Genomic DNA, 7,561 nt, shown 5'->3' with positions numbered 1-7,561 from the left:
TACGATTATGTACATACATTTGGTATGTGTGCGTATGCTCGTGTGTATTGAACTGGATTTTTCTCGTTTAAGCATCGGAACTCTCGAGTCAGTCCAAAGCAATAAAGCTCTAAACAATTATAATGGTCCAGCGGCAAGTGCCGTCGGAGGACACCATCTCACCGAGTGGTCAGTAGCTTGCACTTGTAGAACGAGATGCCGACACTAGACCCAGCTGAAGACGAAGCGAGAGCATTATGATATGTCTTTAGTACCGCACCCACTACTGGCCACCAATAGGTTCAACGACATCTTCCGTTTACCAATGCCACAACCACCGCAAGAGACCTCTCGGGTGTAATTACTATACCTAAATATATCGTGTATTCAAATCGGCGAGCTTTCGCCACGCCATAAAATCGCCACTAGAATCCCCGAATCAAATATTTAAATATGAATACTGTAAAATCACCATAGAATATTTAGAGTATATGCAGTATCAAGAATAAAGTTTAGATCGATATGTATAACTTTGCAAGCTGTGACATATTGCAAATGTCGCTTAATATTTACATGCTGCAGTATAAAAAGGCTAAAAAAGTAATCGTCAATATAGTTAGGGAAAATAAAACTAATTGTATTGTAAATTGCTTAATTAAATTGTAATTTTTTTTAAATAACGGCATAAAGGTATTTGAAACATTTACAATATTTTAAGAAAATTTATATATGTAAATGCTGGTTTAAGTTGTAAATAAAATCCAAAACCAAATATTAAAATGTAATTGTTTTACAATTATCCGAAAACACAATTAATTGTACATGATATCGAATCGCGCTACATCGAAAATTTTGGAATCTAACTGCAAAATGGTCGTAAAATTCTTTAAAATATTATTAAAAAATACACTTTGCAAAACACACTTACACTTATTAAAAATAACTTAATTGTAAAAAAAAATCTGATTCTAGTTACGTTTAGAAAAATTAAAAAAACACTTTAAAAACACAAAAAAATTTTAAAAGGAACCAAATACTAGCGTTAACTATATACCAAGTCGCATAAAAGCTTGCATGGGGGCCCGGGCAATTTACCGTAAGACTCGTTTTTTAAAAAAAAATAATTAAAAAAAATTTTTAAATGCAAATTAAGCTTCTGAACACTTTTTGCATACGACATTTTTCAGTAAAATTTAATTTTGAAAAGTTATGACACTTTTAATTTTTACATTGGTCGCCATTTTGTAAAAAAAAAAATTTTTTTTATACAGAACGTATAGGGGGGTGCTTAGTAGTTCTATACGATACTAAAAATTTAATTTTAAATCTGTAAAACCAAGCAATTAAGAGCGTTAACTCTTCTGCAAGTCTCAAAATGGCTCGTATGAGGGTCCGATCGAACTGATACATCGCTTGTTTTGAAGCAAAAAACTATTTTATTATATTTTATTTAGATGAATTTTAGGCTTTTTAACGTTTCATATATAGCAATCTTCTCGTTAAAATGTAAACCTACTGAGCTACGAGTGTTTAAGTTTTTATACTTGTCGCCATTTTACAAAAAATTGACGCATTGGATTTTGCTAGCAAACATAAACGCCGGCAAAATATTCATACCATCTAGGCGGATATTTTCTGGAAAGGTTTTCTTCAACTAAGGATTTAGGAGTGACTTTCGAAGAACGTTGGAAATTTAGCCAGCACATTGCAGAAACTCATAGCAAATCCTTAAAAATGCTCGGTTTTATCTTGAGAAATGCGCGTTACTTCAGGAATACTTTAGTATTGCGCACTCTTTATGATACTCTAGTCCGCAGCATACTAGAAACTAGCTCCATCATTTGGATCCCAGGCGTAATGAATCAATGTAATGAATTGAAGCTGGAAAAAGTACAACGTAAATTTCTTCGATATTTATACTTGAAGGAATACGGGTATTATCCGTTCTTGTTTCCCAGTGCTTTTATTCTGGGAGCCCTGGGATACGTTTCTTTGTCGACTCGCAGAAGTGTTTATGTAATTAAACACTTCTGGAAATTGCTCAAGGGCATCATAGACAATCCTTCAGTGCTCGAGCAGCTTCAAATGTGGGCTCCTGAAGGTGGTTATAGTTCTCGGTCGCGTCCACTATTCTTGCCTGTTAAGTCTAGAACTGGAGCACTTGCCAACTCTTCTCTGGCCAAGGCTATTTATCTGCTCAATTCTGTTCATAGTAATATTGACATTTTCTCTTGCACATATGGAGTTTTGGTTTAGTTCGTATGGGACAATTCACACCTGTTGAGGGGATTTGTGTCTGTTGTTTTGTCTTGTTTATATTTGTATGTATTATGATGTATTAGTACTTTTGACTATCGTGACGCATTGGGTTTGCCTGTCAGGTCACGATGGTTATAATTTTAATAAATAAATAAATAAATAAATATACAGGATGCTTAAGAACTCTACACTGTCACCAAAGTTCAACTTTAAATCTGTGTAAATAAGCTTACACTTTAACTATATTGCAAGTCTTATAAACTTATGTATGGTGGGTCAATCGACTCATAACACTAACCGTGTTTTGGAAAAACAAACTTTTTTTTAATTTTTATTTTTTTAACGGCATCGTAAGGATATTCAAAAGCTCTATTCTGTATTGAAAATTCAAGTCTATATCTTTAAAAAGAACCAAATACTAGCGTTAACTATATGCCAAGTTGCATAAAATCTCGTATGGGGGCCCAGTCAATTTACCATGACTTGTTTTTAAGAAAAAAAAAATTTAATTTTTTTTTATGCAAATGAAGTATCTGAACACTGAATTTTTTAATTTTTTTTTTTAATTATTTAAAACAATATTTATATAAGAAGCAAGAAAATTATCATGAACGTATATTATTATTTTATTAATTTTATAGTTTACAAACATTGTAAAATGTTTAGGTATTAAACATATTATTATAAATTTATTTAAAACATTCACGTAAGAGTTAATTAAGAGTTTTGAATAATTTCAAATAAATAAAATGTCTTTGATTAACCCTTTAAGTTCCAGCGACTTTTTATTGAGTCACCAGTTATTCTCTTCACGAGCATGTATCTCTATCTTTAAATAAATATAAAATATTTGGTTTACTGAATAATAAAGCTAGTACAATAATCTTTAATAATTATTAAAAAAAAATTTAGTAATTCATCAACTTGTTTTAAAAAAATATTCGCTGGCATTCAAGTGGTTAAAGATAAATGTTTTATAATGAAAATTTGTATTCAAAATACAATAAATAAAATCAATCAAATTCTTAAATGACTTTAATTTTTTCTATATAATTATTTAAAACGATAATTTTTAAATTAATTAAAACGACAATGCGTTAGAGAGAAAAATGTTGATTTCGTAAATAATTAGTTTGTAGTCTACACAAATACTATTAAATACACAATATTATTTGATATGGACTAAAAGATGTAAAAGTTTTAGCAAATCGGATTTATTTTGTGTACCAATATCTAGAAAACAATATTTTAAATAAACATTTACGATAAAACTAATGAGCGCTATCTATGATATTATACATATGATCGAATAGTCTTTGTAATATATAAATGCTGTATTTTGTTGTATTATTTTATTTCTATCAAAATTATTATAATTCTTAAGCTCATTTTCAGCAATATATAAAAAAATTCAATTCATAATAAATGTAAGTATTATTCTTATCATTAAACAGTAATATAGCATGATATTGCAGTTGGATTAGTTGGATACTGCGCGGTTAACATACTGCTCCATATATTCGCGAAGCATTAAGCCACAATTAATTACATATTCTTAAAATATGATATTTCATTATGAATCTTGGTATCTAGACCAGAGTGAAACCGTAAACGTAATAATATACCATATTAATGAAAAAAATCCGAATATTTATTTGTGTCGTTGTTAATTAATGTTCAAGTACAATATTTTTGTATGTATTTTATAATCGCAATAATAATATATTGTAAATGGATAATTAGAGCATAAAATAGTTTACATATTGACCGATGGGTGTGTTTTTTTGTGAAAGGTGTCGATTGTACTTAAAATCGTTTAACGGTTTCATGTTGCAAATGGGTTTATGGGTTTGTGGTTATGCGTTTTGATCTATTAGTCGCGATTCGGTGATCTATTCGCCATATGTCTGAAGAAACTGCGGACTACTTCTCTATTGTAATACAACGTGAATTGTGATAATGCATATTTTTGAGAAAGTTTCAAATAGTACGGTTATATCTCAATTTGATATATTAAAAATTATCTACCTATACAATAGATGCATTTCTTCCAACAACTTAGTGTCAAACAATTCTAGTGATCATTAAGCGGTAATTTAAAGTTTAATATAACTATCGCTTCATACTCGTATAAAAATAATGCATCTAAATAACACGTATCGAACATTGAACGTGATTGATCCGAAGATTGAACCGAAACGAACCGTGATTCTAAATTTGCAGTTTTAAATACGAATGCCGTTTACTTGTTTTAAATAGTAACGCTTGTTACTGAGTTTCGCTATGAATTAAAAGACTTTATCGGTACCGCTTAACTTTACGAACGATAAATTCTCAATGGACCGTTTCTACTTAATCGATGAAGCTGTTAACGGACTGAAGATTTTTCGGATAATTAACGTACATAGATATTCGGTTCAAAAATATATAATAAAAATACTTTGATTTATAAAAAATTGATTGTCGATTGCATCCTTCAGTAGCTTAAAAAGATGCGTAGTAACACAACTTTCTGCAAAAACTCAGCTAATCATATCCTAACGCTCCTAAAAAAACGACGCTGGATACAAAAACGGATAATAACCAAATATATAGTTATTTAAAGAGCCTTTTCTGAACTTTTTTATTAAAAGTATTTGGTTATTCAGTGATTACAAATTATAGATCCTAATTCAAAAAATGCTACGGACTAAAGTATCATAGAGAACGGATCGTTCAAGTGAAATGCGTTCCTCATACCAAAGCCTAGCATCTTGGAAGACAGCTGTTGTTTACGTGTTGAGAGAATCTCCACTTGCTCTCAAAAGTGATTCCAAGATCTTTAGTGGAAGTTTCTCTAGCAAAAATTTTTTTTCAGAGATCGTATAAATTAACTGATGACAGAAAACGTATTTAATGTGCATCATACTATAGTTCAGTTCAATATTTTATATTTATCGTGTTGATATTTTGTACATAAAAGTATTTTTATTATAAGGTATAAACTAAAAATAAAGCCCAACATATCATGTCAACGCCTTCGATACCTCCTGACACTTTTCCCATGAACCCGAGTCCCAACCTCTGAAGTAAAGACACTATGAATCACCCGTCCAAAGGTTAAACAGATAAGAATACGCGGTGACCCTAAAAACTTTTTTTTACGTGACGGACTAAGAGGTCTTCTCGGAAGAGATTAAAAAAAGAGCCAAGAAATAACAGTTTACGAACACATGCAGCAACATACTACCAATTTTTTATTCTTCTTATTCTTCGGCTTCAATCGGTAATCTCAAAAAATATCATTTGCAATACATCAAGTGTGATTTTTTTTCCAAGCAATAATCCCGAACTAAGGTGTTATATATCATTCGGTTCGTTATGAAATGTAGGACCGACAGCCATTCGACAAGTTTCTTCGGTGTAAATTAATGACAAATATATGGTAATCGTGCGAACCGTGGCCATATTGTATAGCAGTTATGGACGATTTTTTTTTATTGTCCGATTGTTCCTTTTTGTATCGGTGAATGATTGTGAATGACTCAATTACGGCGATAAACCGTTTAATAAATAACGATAATTATTTTACTCACACGTTACATTTTTTCCATCTCAAAAACGCTGTAATTACTTCAAGGACTATAAATATTTTTAAACGGTGTTTTAAAAAAAACATACTTTTAAACAGACAACATTTACTTGTATTATATAAGGGATTGAAAATCAATCAATCAAGGTTAAAATCATTGCTCTTTTTTGATATTTAAATGATTTATGGAGATGTACGAAAATCAATTCAATCCACAAAAAAAATCATATACTATATATTAAAACCTATCTAGTTGTTTAATGTATAAGGTATAAAATATTGATTAATATGTGGAAGAAATTAGCATAAAAAAAAATTAAAATTAAAAAAAAAGTGAGCTTTCATCCCTCCGCTAATTCAGTTTTATATAAAGCCCTCTTATTGTCCTCGCTACAGACAGGTTGCAGATAAAAAGAGAAAAAAATCTCAAAAAATATGGAGAATATATTATTTAGTAAAGATATAAAACGTTTTAACTTGTATAACCCACATCTTAAAAAACGCAAGGACTTGTGAAACAACCAGATATAAAAAAGCTCCTGATAAAATAAATATTAATTTTCTGATGATATAAATGGATTTTTCCGTAACAATTTTAAAATCATCTGAAATTTGTCGCTTGTGTTTAGCAATTTTCAACTTAAAATTTAAGTACTGAAAAGAAAAATTCGTGCGCATTTTTTTTCTGATAATAAATCGCCCGAATTAAAATTAAAGTATTATTCTCTTCCATCAAGATTTTATATATTTTTTTAGTTATTTATATCAAATTACGATGGAATAAGCTGATGGCGAATGAGATCGAGAAAGTGCTACAGTATTCAGTATACTATATTATTATTAGAAATCGACTTTATTGAGACGTTTACTGTTTTGGATTAATAAATGACATATTGATACATTTTCTAGTAAGTTAGATCCTGCGAGATTTTCCTATGATCTCTCAAAATTGAATATATAAAATATATCTGCATCACATATGAATATTTATAGAAAAATACATATTTATTTATAAAAAACAATTCTAGAGTTTCAATATGAATTACTAGTACTGTTACTAAATGCCTGAGACACGAGTTGCTACTAAATGGTATTTTTGGGATCATGGTTCAAATATTTTTTTTCATATTTTATCACTCAAAAACTATTGATATATATACATTATTTCCAATGGAGCGTCTGCCAATTTCAAGATTTTTTATAAATGTAATGATTTGAAAAGACATTTTATCTCCAGCAGCTGATAATAGATTTTACTTATTTTAGATAAACTGCTATATTCTGCAACAGTTATTATCTTTATGCAATCTCTCCAAGTGCTTCTAGACATATATTTTAATGCCTCTAGACTTGTGAGTACTAATCTAAAAGAGTAAGATATAATTACTTAAAAGAAAACTTTTTTAAGACAAATTTACAAAATATTCGATTCAATATATTACTTATAAATACTCTTAAAAATATCATAAAGTAACACAGAATACATTTTTTCGATAATATGAAATACAATGATACATATTTGTGTTATTATAACGGATTAAACAAAATTGCTTAGATAGTATATAAGCAAATTTATCTTAGAAATACTGACCAATATGTAGTGAGATATCCAATATAAATCACTTACAATATTAATGATAACATATCAGTAAAATATCATAGAAAGCAAAAATAAATCACTATACCTATTTGCTTCTTATGGAAAATATTTTCCTTAGGTATTTGTCTCATCACCATATAAGCATACATGTT

The sequence above is a fragment of the Plectrocnemia conspersa genome, unplaced genomic scaffold (genome assembly GCF_051122295.1).
Source record: "Plectrocnemia conspersa isolate PC_06_02 unplaced genomic scaffold, ASM5112229v1 ptg000005l, whole genome shotgun sequence".
NCBI lineage: Eukaryota > Metazoa > Arthropoda > Insecta > Trichoptera > Polycentropodidae > Plectrocnemia > Plectrocnemia conspersa.
This window is presented reverse-complemented; position numbering follows the sequence as displayed.